Source organism: Octopus bimaculoides, chromosome 24 (assembly GCF_046866305.1).
Source record: "Octopus bimaculoides isolate indiv1 chromosome 24, ASM4686630v1, whole genome shotgun sequence".
Classification (NCBI taxonomy): domain Eukaryota; kingdom Metazoa; phylum Mollusca; class Cephalopoda; order Octopoda; family Octopodidae; genus Octopus; species Octopus bimaculoides.
In genome coordinates, this window is record NC_142951.1 from 12,191,707 (window position 1) to 12,209,206 (window position 17,500).

General features: G+C 37.6%; 1 protein-coding gene across 2 annotated transcripts in view; it reads right to left on the bottom strand.

The window, feature by feature from the left end:
* LOC106870537 (neuropeptide prohormone-4-like) overlaps nucleotides 1–17,500 on the bottom strand; it is a 180,595-nt gene that overhangs the window by 51,563 nt on the left and 111,532 nt on the right. The window lies entirely within an intron of this gene.

Here is a 17,500-nt window from a genome sequence, read left to right on the forward strand (position 1 = left end):
TTATTGCATCTGTTACTTTTCCTTCTTCCTCCTTATCCATATCTTCCAAATCTAGCTCCTCATTATCTTTTATCAACATCCTTGACTAACTCTTACGCTAAAAGGTTTACTTTTCCGCTATATCCTAACTGTGTAACCAATCCTTCAGCCGAAGCAATCCTCTCTCAGCCATCCGGGTTCCTCCTGGAGAAACCAATACAATTCCCGCCCCACCGCACGTATACAAAGATACACACATGTGCGCGCGCACAAATACACATACAGACGCACACGCACACCTTTAGACACATATCACACCCTAACCTTTCATATCCACTGCAATGTATTCAATATATGTCGACAGCACAAGCTCCATTATTCATGCACGTGCTGATGGACCATACCGGACATTCACTGAAGAGTGCCTGGTCTCTTCTTCCTTGTTGATTCCCTACTTATTTATTTTAGCCAACCTTGGCCAAATCCTTCTCCGTCTACTCAGCAGCATCCACCTGCAACCACTTTCTGACGTTTGTTTTATCTTTCTTCAAGATCTCTATGTACTCCACTGTTCTACAGCGACACGTTCTCGCTTACACTTTTCTACCTCCCTCTGTATACGTATGAAGAGGCACGTTGCTTAGTGGTTAGGTTATTCAGTTCACAATCGTAGGACTCCGATTTCAATTCCTGGCAGCGCGTTGTCGCCTCGGTCAAGACACTTTATGTCACATTGATCCAGTCCACTAAGCTGGCAAAAATGAGCTGTATCTGTATTTCAAAGGGCCGGCTTTGTCAAATTCTCCCTCAAGCTGAATCTTCCTGACGACTACATTAAAGGTACACGTGTCTGTGGAGTACTCAGCCACTTACACGTTAATTTCACAATCATGCTGTTCTGCTGTTCAGATCAACTGGAACCCTTGTCGTCTCAAGCAACGAAGTGCTGATTATGGTGAAGAAGCTCGCCTTACAACCTGGAGTTTTAGTTTTAGTTTCACTCCCACTTCGCGGTACCTTGCGCTACGGTCTTCAAATATGGGCTCGAACCGACCAATGCCTGGAAAGGGAATTTGGGTGATGGAAACTTTGTGGAAGCCGACCAATATAGAAATATATATATATGTGAGCGTCTTTGTGTTTCTCACCCACAAATCTTGGGAAACCTTGTCAGTTTGTTTAACGTTCCCGCAAAATAGCGGTTCAAATAAAAAACGGGTAAAATACGTAGCAGACTGCAGAAATTATTTGTCCGGCTATACCCTTAAAGGTAGTGCTCTAGCATGGCTGCAGTAGCATAGGATGAAAGGTGAAGGATATGAATAGACTTACATATATACACAGACACGTATATTCACATAAACCAAATTATGATGTACAAACTATAGATAGATACATAGATAGATTGATAGATAAACACACAGACAGACAGAGATATAGATAGATAGATAGATAAATAGATAGATAGATAGATAAATAGATAGATAAATAGATAGATAGATACGTAATAGATAGATAGATAGATAGATAGATAGATAGATAGATAGATAAATAGATAGATAGATAGATAGATAGATAGATAGATAGATAGATAGATAGATAGATAGATAGATAGATAAATAGATAGATAAATAGATAGATAGATACGTAATAGATAGATAGATAGATAGATAGATAGATAGATAGATAGATAGATAGAGAGCGAGTGAGTGAGTGAGGGAGTGAGGGAGGGAGGGAGGGAGGGAGGGATAGAGATGAAGAGACAGAGAAAAAGATAGATGTTTCTAAGTATGCTTGTCTGTGTGTCGGTGTGTCTTTGTGTTTGTTCCCCACCCCACCCAACCGACTGACAACCAGTGTTCGTATCTTTTCTCTTTCATTTCTTTCTGTCATTTGACTGCGGCCATACTGCAGCACCGCCTTGAACAATTTTAGTCGAATGAATCGACTTGAGTACTTTATTTTTTTAAAGTCTGGTACTTATTCTATCGAAATGTTTTTGACGCACACACACACATAGATACACCCACAGACACACAAACATACACACAAACACACACACACATATACACGCATATATGCATACGAATATGTATACATAAATATATACGACGAACTTCTTTCAGTTTCCCTCTACCAAATCCACTCCCAAGGCTCCTGTCGGCCCGAGGCTATAGTAGAAGACGCTTGCCCAAGGTCCTGCATATTGGAACTAAATCTGGAACCATGTGGTTGGAAAGTAAGCCCCTTACTACACAGCCACGCCTGCGCGTAGCTCCCTGTCATATAGCATTTCGGCAAGAGGAACCGCTTCCGTAAGTACAAGGCTTCAAAAGTAAATAAGTTTTTGCGATCGAATAGTTCCACTAAGTTCCGTCAAGGCAGTTTCCCTGCATGGCCGCAGTTTAATAATTGAAACAACTAAAAGATATGTGTGTGTGTGTGTGTGCAAAATGTCACCCAACACAATCACAACCACCATCACCACCACCACCGCCGCGACGATCTTCACCGTCAATGTATGAATTTCTTTATATCTTTACACCTTCACTATGGTCTCATCTCCACCGTCAAACGTTTCATCAGTTCTAACCCCGCACGCCACTCCACCTCTGTCGTTATTCATGCGGGTCTCATTACGTCACTTCACTTCAAATAGAAAACATGAGAAATATCGATGAGCGTGTACCTAGCACTTACCAGAGGTTCAAACACAAGCTCTCTCTCTTTCTCTCTCTCTCTCTCTCTCTCTCTCTCTCTCTCTCTCTCTTTCTCTCTCTTTCCCTTTCTCTCTTTCTCACACACACTCATACGCAATCACACACACACAAATGCGCATACCCATATAACTAGTCACTCATAAGAGCAAATTTATCTCAAGTTTGAGGCCTGAAGGAACTGGGACACATACACATACTATGTAAACACACATGCACGTACGCACACACACTCACACACACACAGACACACACATATATGGCGGGCGGTGGGGCGTGCGTATTTGTGTAAGGTATCGAAAAATACCTTAGAAATGACAACCCAGGTTCAAAATTTCCCCAAGACACCTGAAGAAGGCTGGAGGGTATATCAGCCGAAACGGTGTGTTAACAACAAACAAGATGAGGACAAATATCTGTTGAATGTAAATAATGTAAATAATGTAAATAATGTAATTAATGTAAATAAACCATTATTGTCCCTGAAAGTTGTTTTTGTATATTTACTACGGATTGCTTGAAGCTAATTCTCTTCCTATACCTTTATTCCTGGGACTTACACATATATATATATATATATATATATATATATATATATATATATATATATATATATATATATATATATATATATATATATATATATATATATATATGTATGTATGTATGTATGTATGTATGTATGTATGTATATATATGTACCTATGTATGTATGTAGGTACATATATACATAGATCCATATATGTCTCAATACAATTCACTATAGAAATGAATGCAAAAGAACTCTCCATTCGGGACATCCTGTTAATTAAAGAAAATGAAACCACTACAACAAGGACACAGACACACACCAATATTTAGATTTTAGATCTTGCCACCTTTCCCATACAATAAGGAACAAACCATTTAATATAGCAAGAGGCATATGCTAAATAGTCACAGATATGGTTAGACGAGAGAAACGAGAGAAACGACTGGCAAAACTTAATATATTCCTTCAGAAACAACAATATCCCAACAAGTTAGTTCAACATGCCATAAGAAAAGCAAAGGAAATCCCGATATCTACCTTACGGAGAAACAGGCTAGGTATGAAAATAAAAATACAAATACAATTGCTTACAGTCCTAGAATGAACAACAAGCTGCACTCAGCCAAACGATACCTCCCAATTCTACATCAATCACCAAATATCCAACGGATAATTTTAAAAATCATAGATTATCAACAGTCGAAGACAACCACCTAACCTCAAGAGACTCTTAACAAAGGCGATATTCACATTTTAAAAAGAAACGATGCAAGTCACTAACTGAGGAGATATCCGTTGTGGGACATGTGATTTAATTGAGCAAGGGACAACCAAAAGACTGAAGAATGAGAAGGAATTAAGCGTGAATGAAAAGATGAATCGCAAGACAAAAGACCTCAACTACTGCATCACATGCCCACAATGCAATGAAAACTACATTGGGGAGACGGGAAAGAAACTGACAAGCCGTGTAAATGTGCATAAATAACAAATTTGGGATTCCTCTCTTAGGAATATACCATGCAGTGAACATCTAGAAATCTATCCAAATGGAAATGTTAAAATATTGCCATTTTACAAAATAGACGATGAAAATGTATAACTACGAAAGAATACTTTATAAGAATTCTAAATACTAAATTAGACCGAAAATAGCCAACATTACATATGATAAACACTGGTAAAAGAATATTTAGAACCAAAACCAAATGTCTGAAAATAAACCGGAAATAGTACTATCACTACCACAAAAATAACAACTTCCTGTTTAAGTGGAAGTTATTATATATGTATGTATGTAGGTATACATATATATGTGTGTGTGTGTGTGTGTGTGTGTGTGTGTGTGTGTGCGTGTGTGCGTGTGTGTGTGTGCGTGAATGTTATTTCCGGATTTCACACCTTCTCTTGAAGTTTCCTATCCAGAATCATCTCAGCTCCATCAACAGACGATCAAACAACGACATTCAACGCGAATGTCTAGCAAAATAGTACGGCTATATTTTCCTATATGAAAAGACCATAATCTAGTTACTTATCCCTACTGAAAATGAAGGTGAATTATCTCAATATTTCCCTTGGGTTTTATTGGTTTCAATTTGGCAAGTATTGAAGAAAATAGAATAACACGACTGGAATGAGTTTTTATTCGTGTCTTTAAGTATAAACTCGTAATCGTTAGCAACAGCTTCACCATCATTATCATCATTGTCTAATGAATATTTTCAAATGCTAATTCAATTTTCCATATGCATATCAACTAAACTACTATATCGCAGACTGTTGTTGCTGCTGCTGTTGTTGTTGTCGGTGTTGCTGTTGCTGTTCATTTTCTTCTTTCACCCCCTCCTCCTTTTTCATATGAACATTAAAAACACTACTACTACTACTACTACTACTACTACTACTACTACTACTACTACTACTACAGTAATAATAATAATAATGATGATGATGATAATAATAATAATAATAATAATAATAATAATAATAATAATAATAATAATAATAATGATGATGATGATGATGACGATGTGTTATCATGTACATTGTTTTGTTTTGGTATAAAAGATGGGCTACACCAAATATTCTGCTCAATACCTCAGATTTCCTTATCAACTGTTTGACTTTAACCAGCAGGCGTCATGTGCATCGCTGACCACGAGCAGAAGTAGTGGGGAGCACCATAGCCTTGTGTTGAGAGGAATTCTTTGGGGTTTGGATAAATTTAGCTCCGGAAACGTAGGTATTTCGTTCAAAATCCTTAAACAACCTTTATTTAACAACCTTTCGAGCAGGATGGGCTACTCAACTAAATCTGAACAAAATTCTAACTCGGCCCCCACATGCAAGGTCATGCACTGTTTATCTTGATGTGTAATCACCATGAACTAAAAGCAAGCATTATGGCAGCATTCATCAAGTTAAACAAGCAGACGGCCCAGGAGAGCTGCAGGAGATTCCGAAGTCATCTGGAGGCCGTGGTTGAAGCCAATGACGATTTTATTGAATAAATTTACTATCTAGTATTTTAAGATATTTTTATGTAATTTTGGTAAATATATCTGTTAAAATGAGATGTCAGTGTTATTTTCATTTTTCCGTAATTCAGACAAAAGTCTATTCACCGCACCCTGTATATATATATATATATATATATATATATATATATATATATATATATATATATATATATATATATGCATGTATATATATATATATATATATATATATATATATATATATATATATATATATATATATATATATATATATATATATATATATATATACATATATATATGTGTGTGTGTGTGTGTATTTAATTTATACACACACACATCTAGGACTGGCAATGCGTTAATAAGCAATAAGCCAGATGGCTACGAACTATGGTGTATCTTGCCCATATTCTCTCGTATAAGCTTTGTATTGTTATGAAGATTATAGAAATACTTCATGGTGCTATTTGTTCCGATGCAAAAAAAATAGCAGTCTTAGAAAGCACGAGAGAGAAAGAATGAGAGATAGAGAGATTAAGAGAGAGAACGAGGAGGTGGATGAGTTAGGAATAGAGAGACGGAAGAAGATTGAGAGAGAGTGAGGGGAGGGAGATTGAGAGGGAGTGAGAGGAGGGTGATTGAGGGACAGGGGGAGATTACAAGGAAGAAAGAGAGAGCGATTAATGGAAAGAAACGACATTTAGAAATTCAACTTCAAAAGGTCACCGAGATTCCGATTAGAACTGGAATTCCTTTTCGAGTCTCCAAGAACATTAAATAAAATTTTGCAATTCACAGACGTTACAGAAAGAAATTTGCTTGCAAAAATATTTCGGGATTCTTTCCAATTTCGTATTTTAACCTTTATTTTATACTATTTTCAAAATTTGGCACAACCATATCAATTTCGAGGGGGCCCTTTAAATCGATAATACAGACAACACTTCTCATCTAATAAATATTTAATCGACCCCTGAAACGATGAAATACAAAGCCGACCTTGGCAGAATTTGAACTCAGAACGTAGAGACTGACGAAATGTCGCTAAGCATTTTGCCCGAACATTTGCCCAGGATGTCACGCTGTAGGACCGAACCCAGAACCATGTGATTGGGAAGGAGACTTCTTACATGCTGTCACGCTTGCACCTATGTGTTTGTGCTTCTGTTTGTTCCCCTATTCGTTACTGCTTGACAACCATCAGTGCTTTGCTTACATCTCTGTAAATTAGCGGTTCAGCTAATGAATCGATAGAATAAGTACATGACAAGCAAAATGTAGATACTGGAGTCGGTTTGTTTGAATTCAAAGTCGTGTTTCAGCATGGCCGCAAACTAATAACTGAAATAACTAAAAGATAAAATCTTCCACGGGTTCCAGTGGATTAAAGAAATAAAGAAGTAGTTGAATACGTATCTGTCCATGATACTAAATGCATACATACCTACATATAGTTGGAATTTACAAAAGAAAAAACCAAAACAAAAGACGAAGACGGGTGTGTAAACAACAAAGAGAGGTATTAGTTAAACGCTCGGGAAGGGAGAAAGTCTTTCACGTTTCGAGCCTACGCTCTTCAACAGAAAGGAACACAGAAATAAGCAGAGAGAGAGAAAATAAAAAGATTTAGTGGCTAGCGATCAATCATCAATTATATATATATATATATATATATATATATATATATATATATATATATATATATATATATATATAGATAGATAGATAGATAGATAGATAGATAGATAGATAGATAGATAGATAGATACAGATACATCGATATATATATATATATATATATATATATATATATATATATATACACACACACACATATATATACATATATACATATATATATATATATATATATATATATATATATATATATATATATATATATATATATATATAAATGCATACATATACACACATGTTCGCGTGTGTACCTATATGCATAAGTGTGTGTCTGTGTGTATATGGGTGTAAGTGCATAATGAAAATATCCTGTTGACAACTCTTCATGAGGATGATGATGATGATGACGATGATCATCATCATCATCATCATCATCATCATCAGCAGCAGCAGCAGCAGCAGCAGCAACAGCGATAACAACTGGTACGATATCTGCACCAACGTCTTTCTTCCACCCTCTTTTTCGTTTCTCCCGATCATAGCTAATATTACAAGTAGCAACAAGGACTTCAGCAATTTGCTAGAAGCAGCAGCCAAACCTTTAGTAAATCCTGAACTTACAAACATTCGTTTGAAAAAAAGAAGGATTTGATTATATGGTATTGGGTAGTGCCCATATGGTAAAACTCGGGTTGGTCACGACGGCAACACTCTTTCTCATATATTTGCACAGTCAGCGATGTTACGTTGAGTTGAAAAGCAACAACATCACCATCATCATCATCAACTAACTTCAATCTTATATGCTCCTTCCCAGCGACATTCACTGTCACATTTATTAGCACCTCCTCCTACTCCTTCCGTCCTCCACTTCCTTCTACTACGTCCACCACCATCACCCTCACCACACATTCTTGATATCGGGTTCAAATTTTGCCACAAGGCCAACAATTTCGGATTAATGCAAGCCGATTTCATCGATCCCAGTGCTTAACCCGAAAGGGTCGAAGCAAAGTTGACCCTGACAGCATTTGAACTCAGAGCGTAAGGTCGAAAGCAACGTCGCTAAGCATTTTGCCCGGCGCGGCAACGATTCTGCCATCTCACCGCCTTCGCACGACTATCGCTTCTGACAACATCTCCACCTCTACTCTAGGAAACCAATACATATGTAGACGCAATGGTTTGCTAAAAATAACAGCCGAATTCTTTCGAATCGTTTCATAGCGTCTTTAAAATAATTGGACTTGTATGGAGGGATGGTCAAAGCTGGAAAGCTTATTGCTATAGATCTGCTCAAACAAGGTCTTGACATCAACGACGACAAACGCATTGTACATCAATAACCAACAGAAATACTACAGCAGTATACACATTTTGTGTATAAACCTGAGGTTGAATATAACCCGTAGGAAGGCACCATTTTGACCGGATATATTGTGCTTGGTTTAACATGTTTGTGCCGTATTAGAGTCGGCCTTGCGAGTTCAAATCCCGCTGTACTCACCATCGTCTTTATTTTTAGGGTTCGTCATATAAACCGCCGAAATCGATTCTTCAATCCCTATTTTTCTCTCTCTCCTTCTCCTCATCCTCTCCCTCTCTCTCTCTCTCTATGTCTATCCCAGTCTCTCTCTCTCTCTCTCTCTCTCTCTCTCTCTCTCATTCTCTCACTCTCTCTCATTCTCTCTCTGATTTATGCCTGTAATTGAAAAGGCCCGAAATTGGTACATTTTGTCACACTGATTCAATCTCAGAACTTCGTTATGGATACAAAAGTGCGTGGAATACTCAGCCAGCCACACGTTCATTTAACGTGTTTGGTCGAATGACTGAATGCTCAGCGTTGAGACCGGCGGAAATCCTACCATAATTCGTAGAAATTTAACTCTGTATATTATCACCAATTTACTGAGACCCTAATGTTGTAGTAGTAGTAGTAGTAGTAGCAGTAGTAGTAGTAGTAGTAGTAGTAAATATTTATCTTAATTCTTTACGAGAGATGGATGACTGCTAATAATAGTCAGGATGAATGTAACTACGCTAAGAATGCCCCTGTGGGCTGGGTGGTCGCAGACCTAAAGAGTTCCTTCATTGGTTCTAGCTTGGGGCACTCTTGCATCAGGAGGTCTACGTCATTCATCTGTTCACATATTTTGTATACAACAACAAACCCATCATTACCATCGTCATCACCATCATTATCACGAACACCACAACTGCCACCATCAACACTACCACAGCCAACAGTAGTACCAGCGGTGGTGTTGGTGGTTATGTGGTAACAGTAGTACCACATAACCACCAACATCACTGCAACCACCACTGCAACCACCACCACCACAACCAACACAACGACGACCAGAACCGTACCATCACAATCATCTTCGTCATTCATCGCCATGATCGTCATCGTCATCACCGTCATCATAGTAATTTATGTCACAGGTCTTTCATTTTCTTCTACCATATATTTCATCAGTCTTTTCATTCCCTGTCTCCTTCCTCCCAAAGAATAATGGTAACTTCTAGTTGGTCCGTCGATCTGCTAGAAATAGTAGCAGACAAATCCGTTTCGAATTACAGCACATCATTCTTTCAAATCGAAGGAAGCTTTAGAAAGAATACTGTGGCCATGATTTCACGTCACACATTAGAAAAATAGGCGAGTTGGTCATAGCTGTCGAACATATGTTTGGTCTAATTAACAACAACAACGACAACAATAACAATAACAAAAAAAAACAACAGTAACGTCAGGGTCGACGGACGACAAGGAATGCAATAACAATAACGACTATAATAAAAATGTGTTGAAATTTTGGCGCAAGGCCACCAATTTGAGGGGAGGGGCGTAAGTCAACTGCATCGACCTCAGTGCTTGGTTGGTACTTATTTTTTTGGCCTTCAAAGGATGATAGGCAGAGTCGACCTCGGCAGGATGAGAACAGTATTAATCTTTTCTAATATAAGGAAGGCTTGAATATTTTCGGTGCGTTGCTGTAGTCGGTGGGGTTCTAGTTAATTATACCTACTCCAGTCCTCAACTGGTACTTCTTTTATCAACCCCGAACGGATGAAAGGCAAAGAAGACCTCGTCGGAATTTGAACTTAGAACGTAAAGCTGTATGAAATGCCGCCAAGCATCTTATCCAGTATGCTAATTGTCCTGTCTAATGGCTTCCTTTACAACATCAATGAGCCTTTCATATTTTGCGGTAGGGTAGGGGCTAGTCGATTGCATCGACCCGAGCGTGCAAATGATACTTATTTAATCGACCCTGCAAGTATGAAAAAAGTAAAAGCAACCTCGGTGGAAACTGAACTGAGAACGTAAAGACGGATGCTAAGCGTTTTGTCCGTTGTGCTAAGTATCCAGCTCGATCACTGCCTCTACAACAACAATAATAACATCAACAATAAAAACAAATTACAAATTCAGCACGAGAAAAAATATTGGGATTGGCAGATAAATTCGTTCGTTCCCCCAACCTCGCTCCTTTCAATTATTATTTGAATTAAGTACGACCAGCTTAAAATATTTTTATCGTACCATTGTATTGTTCTTTGTAACGTTATTCTTCCTCGTTTTTTGAAATTTGAATAAATTTTGGCAATTTTCAGGCACATCACATGACAACGGTGTGCCGAGAAGTCAAAAAGCACAAAAAAAGCAAAAAAAAAGCGAACGAATTTATCTGACAAAACAACATATTGAACTAAATTATCAAGATATTATTGACAACGTTGGTATTATTTTCAATGAAGCTGATGAGGAGGATGACGGTAACAATGAAGATGTAAACAATGATAATGATGATGGTGATTATGAAAATGATGATGATAATGATGATGATGGTGATGATGATGATGATGCGGGGGAGGAGAAGGTGAATGATGTTCATGATGATCACGATGATCATGATGTTCAGGATGATGATGATGATGATGATGATGGTGGTATGGTTGTGGTGGTGATGGAGGAGGTTGTAATGATGATGACGATAATGATAGCGATGGTGCGTTGTTTATGTTGCTGATGGTGGTCAAGCTGATCATACTGATGATGATGATGATGATGATGATGATGATGATTCTGCTTCTAATGTAGATGATAAAGATGTGAGCGATTGTGGTGATGATAACGATCAAAGTGGTAGTTGTAATGATGATGATGATGATGATGATGATGATGATGATGAAGGCGACGGTGATGATGGTGATGATGATGATGAAGATGGGAAGAATTCATGATGGTACCTTGTATGGTAATGGCGACTACGATTATTATGGTTGTTGTTATTGTCTCTATATCACAAACACATCCCATAATCTCTCAAATCTGTCCAAAATTTAGAAGTTATTATTTAAGTGAGTAAAGAAAGGAAAGTTGAAATAAAGAAGCGACAATGGCGATGATAGTGACGACGGAGACGATTATAGACAGTATAGTGATGATTATAATGGCGGTGATGACCAAGATTATTATTATTATTATTATTATTATTATTATTATTATTATTATTATTATTATTATTATTATTACTATTACTATCTTATTATTATAATTATAATAATAATAATATTAATAATAATAATATTTATTATTATTATTATTATTATTATTATTATTATTATTACTATTACTATCGTATTATTATTATTGTCATTATAATAATAATAATAATTATTATTATTATTATTATTTTTATTATTATTATTATTAATATTATTATTATTATTATTATTATTATTAGTAGTAGTAGTAGTAGTAGTAGTAGTAGTAGTAGTAGTAGCAGCAGCAGCAGTAGCAGCAGCAGTAGTAGTAGTAGTAGTAGTAGTAGTAGTAGTAGTAGTAGTAGTAGTAGTAATACGGCGGCGAGGTGGCAGAATCGTTAGTGCGCCGGACACAATGTTTAACGGCGTTTCGTCAGTCTTTACTTTCGGAGTTCAAATTTCACCGAAGTTGCCTTTACCTTTCATCCTTTCGGGGTCGACAAAATAACTATCAGCTAAACACTGGGTCTTTGCAATCGACTTACACCATCCGCCAAATCGTTGGCCCTGTTCCAATATTCGAAACCATTATTATTATAATTATCATTATCATTATTACAGAAATTTTCTCTGTCGGTTCATATGATGAGATTTCAAATACAAATATTAATTACCACTGTCAATTGTAGTAATTCTGTTGCTACAGTTCACATTAAAGCTGTTTCTAGTGTCACAGTACAAGTGTTAATAGAGTCATATTACAGCCGTCGCTACTGACGTAGGGCATCTTTAGCTGTAGACATAAGACAGCCGTCACAATTGACATAACGTATCTGTTAATACAGTCATAGTAACTCTGTCACAGACTATTTTACAGTTAGATTACCGATATTTCTCTAGCCATAGCTACAGATGACACTACAGTCACAGTGTAACTATGAGAGGTCTTACTACACTCAGAGTATATCTGTTGCTGCTGATATAGAAAAGGGGTTTCTGCAAAGGTATAAGGAAATCTACAATACAGTGGTTACTATAATCATAGTTTACTATTTATAATTATTGGCACTCGGTAGCTTACGACGTCGAGAGTTCCAGTTGATCCGATTAACGGAACAGCCTGCTCGTGAAATTAACATGCAAGTGGCTGAGCACTCCACAGACACGTGTACCCTTAACGTAGTTCTCAGGGATATTCAGCGTGACACAGAGTGTGACAAGGCTGACCCTTTGAAATACAGGTACAAGAGAAACAGGAAGAAAGAGTGAGAGAAAGTTGTGGTGAAAGAGTACAGCAAGGGTTCGCCACCACCCCCTGCCGGAGCCGCGTGGAGCTTTAGGTGTTTTCGCTCAATAAACACTCACAACGCCCGGTCTGGGAATCGAAACCGTGATCCTATGACCGCGATTCCGCTGCCCTAACCACTGGGCCATTGCGCCTCGACTACTATTTATAATACATCAGATTTTATAGACATGTTGGTTTCAAATTTTGGCTCAAGGCCAACAATTTCGGAAAGGGTTGAGTCGTTTACACCGACCCCATTGCTCAACCAGTTTCTATTTTATCGACTCGAAAAAGATGAAGGAACAAGCAGCCACACCGGAATTCGAACTCAGAACGTAACGACGGACGAACTGCTGTTATGCATTTTTTCCGGTTTACTAACGATTTTGCCAGCTCACTGCTTTAGATTCTGTATACATGTTAAGCTGTTACTAACAGCTAAAGTACATCCGTATCTCCAGTCATAGTTCCGGGATTGCTACTTTTATTATACACTAGTTGCTCTAATTATAGGACAAATATGGCAACAGTCATAGTTGAATTACTGCTTTGATACAGTCACCTTACACTTGTCTCTACATTCAGAATAGAAGTGTTAGTTTATATTAGTCACATGCGTAGGAGTAGTTTACTTCCGAACCACATGGTTCCGGGTTCACTCTCATTCCGTGCAAATATCGTTTACTATAGGCCTACCACATCCTTGTGATTGGATATAGTAGAGAAGGCAAACTGAAAAAAGACCATCGTATTTATACACATATATCTGTGTGTGTGTGTGTGTGTGTGTGTGTGTGTGTGTGTGTGTGTGTGTGTGTGTATGTGTCTGTCGCACCCCCACCTCCACTTGACAATCGCTGGTGGTGTGTTTACGTCACCGTAACAGAGCGGTTCGGCCAAAAATGAGAAAAACTGATAGAATAAGATCCGGCTTAATTGATATAAATAAGTACTGCGGTCGATTCGTTCGACTAAAATTCTTCAGGGCGATGCCCCAGCTTGACCACAGTCTGCTGACTGATACAAGTAAAAGATAAAAGTACAGTTATTACGACAACAAATAAGAGGGCGAGCTGGTAGAACTGATAATGTGTTGGGCAAAAATAATGCTTAGCGGGGCATTCTTTTGGTTACTCTATACACTCAGAGATCACAACTCGCCGAAATTCAATTTTGCATTACATCCCATTCGGATATCGATTAAAAAATTTAAAAACAAAAAAACAGAAAAAGAAAAACAATGAAGTAATGAGAAAGATATAATCAAGTTGTCCCTTCCTTCAAAAGGGCAATCCTTGTGGCAAAATTAGACTTAATCATTACAACAGAAATAGTAATGGCGAATGAATTTTTAATACTTCGTCGCCTCCGAGAGATGATGATGAAGAATGATGAAGGTGGTGGTGGCGATGATGATGAAGATGACGGTGGTGGTGATGATGATGATAATGATGGTGGTGGTAGAGATGATATTGATGGCGGTGGTAGTGGTGAGGACGATTATGATGATAATGACGACGACGAAAAGGACGACGATGCTGATAAATTCGGTTGACGATTATGACGACGGTGACAGCGGCAAAGTTGATTTGAAGATCTCGATGATGACGAAGACGATGACGACGATGACGACGACGGACGTGATGATGACGATGACGATGACGATGAAGACGACGATGTCGGAGGTGATGATGACGATGACGATGATGAAGGATCAGTGATGTTGGCAATCGATGATTTTATTCACCATTCCTATTTTAGAAGATAATATGCATATCATATAATCATACGCGTAAAAATTAAGCAGAAATATCTAGAAACATGCATACATACGCACACCACCCAAACGCAAAGCGCATGCGCCGCACGTATATCTATACCTGTATCTATACTTGTGTGTATGCATGTTTGTGTGTATGTATATATATGTATATATATATATATATATATATATATATATATATATATATATATATATATATATATATGTATGTATGTATGTATGCATATGTATATTACAGAAAACAGGAAACGAAAGCAGGTGAGGGAACAACAAGCAGGTGTGTTAGTGTGACGCTCGGGAAGAATGGAAAAGTCTTTGACGTTTCGAGCCTATGCTCCTCGACAGAAAGGGTTGAGAGGAGAAAGTAATGAGAATAAAACAAGAAAAAAAACAGAGAAAAAGATGTGAGGGATTAACGGTTTAATATCGCACACACACACACACACACACACACACACACACACACACACACACACACACACACACACAACACACACACACACGCATAGTATGAATATATATGTATGTATGTATATATGTATATATATAATTATATAAATCCATGCAAAAAGATATATATATATGTATATATTTATATTTGTATATATATATTTATATATTCATATATACATAAATAAATAAATATTTATATATATTTATGTATATATATATATATATATATATATATATATATATATATACACATACACGCACACACACACAAGCATGTACATAGGCATTTACGCATATTTACACATGATACTCAGGCAAACATACACACATACACACACAGGCTCACAGGCGCGCACACATACACGTATACGTATGATTTCATGAAACGTGCAAATGTGTGTGCGCATTTGTGTTTGTGTCAGTTTGTAATAAAACATAAACTCGTTAACTGTATCTTTGTGAATTGTGTCTAGATATCAACTAAGATGTATCATAAACCTACACACACACCCACACACACCCACATATACACACACACACACACACACACACAGACGCACCTACTGATATACAAAAACTTAAAACGTATACTTATTAATCAATACATATGCATAATGTATAAACCTAATTTTTTGCACGGCAATAAACTTTATACATACGCATTCATGTGTACATGCAGTTCAATAGTTCAAATAAGTAACATAGAGAGAAAGCTTGCCTAGTACTGTTTGTAGTCGTGAAAGCTTATCAAGCGCAGGGCTCATTAGCCACCAACGGAGACGCAAATGCAAAATATAAGTTAGTCCTAGAGCACAAAATGTTTCTAAAGGTCAGCAATGGTCTTCCTCGGTCACGAGTGGGCGGCCATCATACATATACATACATACATACATACACACACACACACACACACACACACACACACACATATATATATATATATATATATATATATGTGTGTGTGTGTGTGTGTGTGTGTGTGTGTATATTTTACTCTCTCTTTTACTTGTTTCAGTAATTTGACTGTGGCCATGCTGGAGCACCGCCTTTAGTCGAGCAAATCGACCCCACGACTTATTCTTTATTAGCCTAGTACTTATTCTATCAATCTCTTTTGCCGAACCGCTAAGTTACGGGGACCTAAACACACCAGCATCGGTTGTCAAGCGATGTTGGGGTGACAAACACAGACACAAAAACATACACACGTACATACATACATATATATATATATATATATATATACATATATACGACGGTCTTCTTTCTGTTTCCGTCTACCAAATCCACTCAGAAGGCTTTGGTCAGCCCGAGGCTATAGTAGAAGACACTTGCACAAGGTGCCACTCAGTGGTACTGAACCCGGAACCATGTGGTTCGTAAGCAAGCTACTTACAACACAGGCACTCCTACGCCTATATATATATTCTTATTTATTTATTTATGCGTGCACACCCACAAGCATATACACATTCATTCATTCATTCATTCATTCATTCACATACATAAGGACTATACAAGCACTTGTAAATATACATCAATAAATAGTGTGTATAACGTAAAAGGAAATGAGTGTACAACTAAACTACATACATGTGCACTTAGATGCATATATAGTTCAATATTTCATGTATGTATACATATAAATAGTCTTACCCTTACATATTCGCACGCATATACGCGCGCGTATATGTGTGGGTTCGTGTGTTTGCGTGTACGAGATCAACTGGAGCCATATCCTTCGTGTGTACATGCGTGTGTGCTTGTGTGTGTTTCCGTGTGTGTATGGGTGCATATGCGTTTGTACATGTGCGTGTGTCTGTGTGTGTGTGTGGGTGTGTGTGTGCACGTGCGTGTGTCTGTATACCTTTTTTTATCGTTTGTTTCGGTCATTAACCTTCGGCCATGCTGCAGCACCGCTTTGGAGAGTTATAGTCGAAGAAATCGACTTCTCTGCTTATTTTTTTTTCAAAAGCCTCGAACTTCTTTTATCGTTATTTTCGCGGAACTGGTAACTTACGGAGACATAAACTCACCAACATGGTTTGTGAAGCGGCGAAGCGGGAAAAACAATGGTATACACATAGACACACAGATACATACATACAGGCG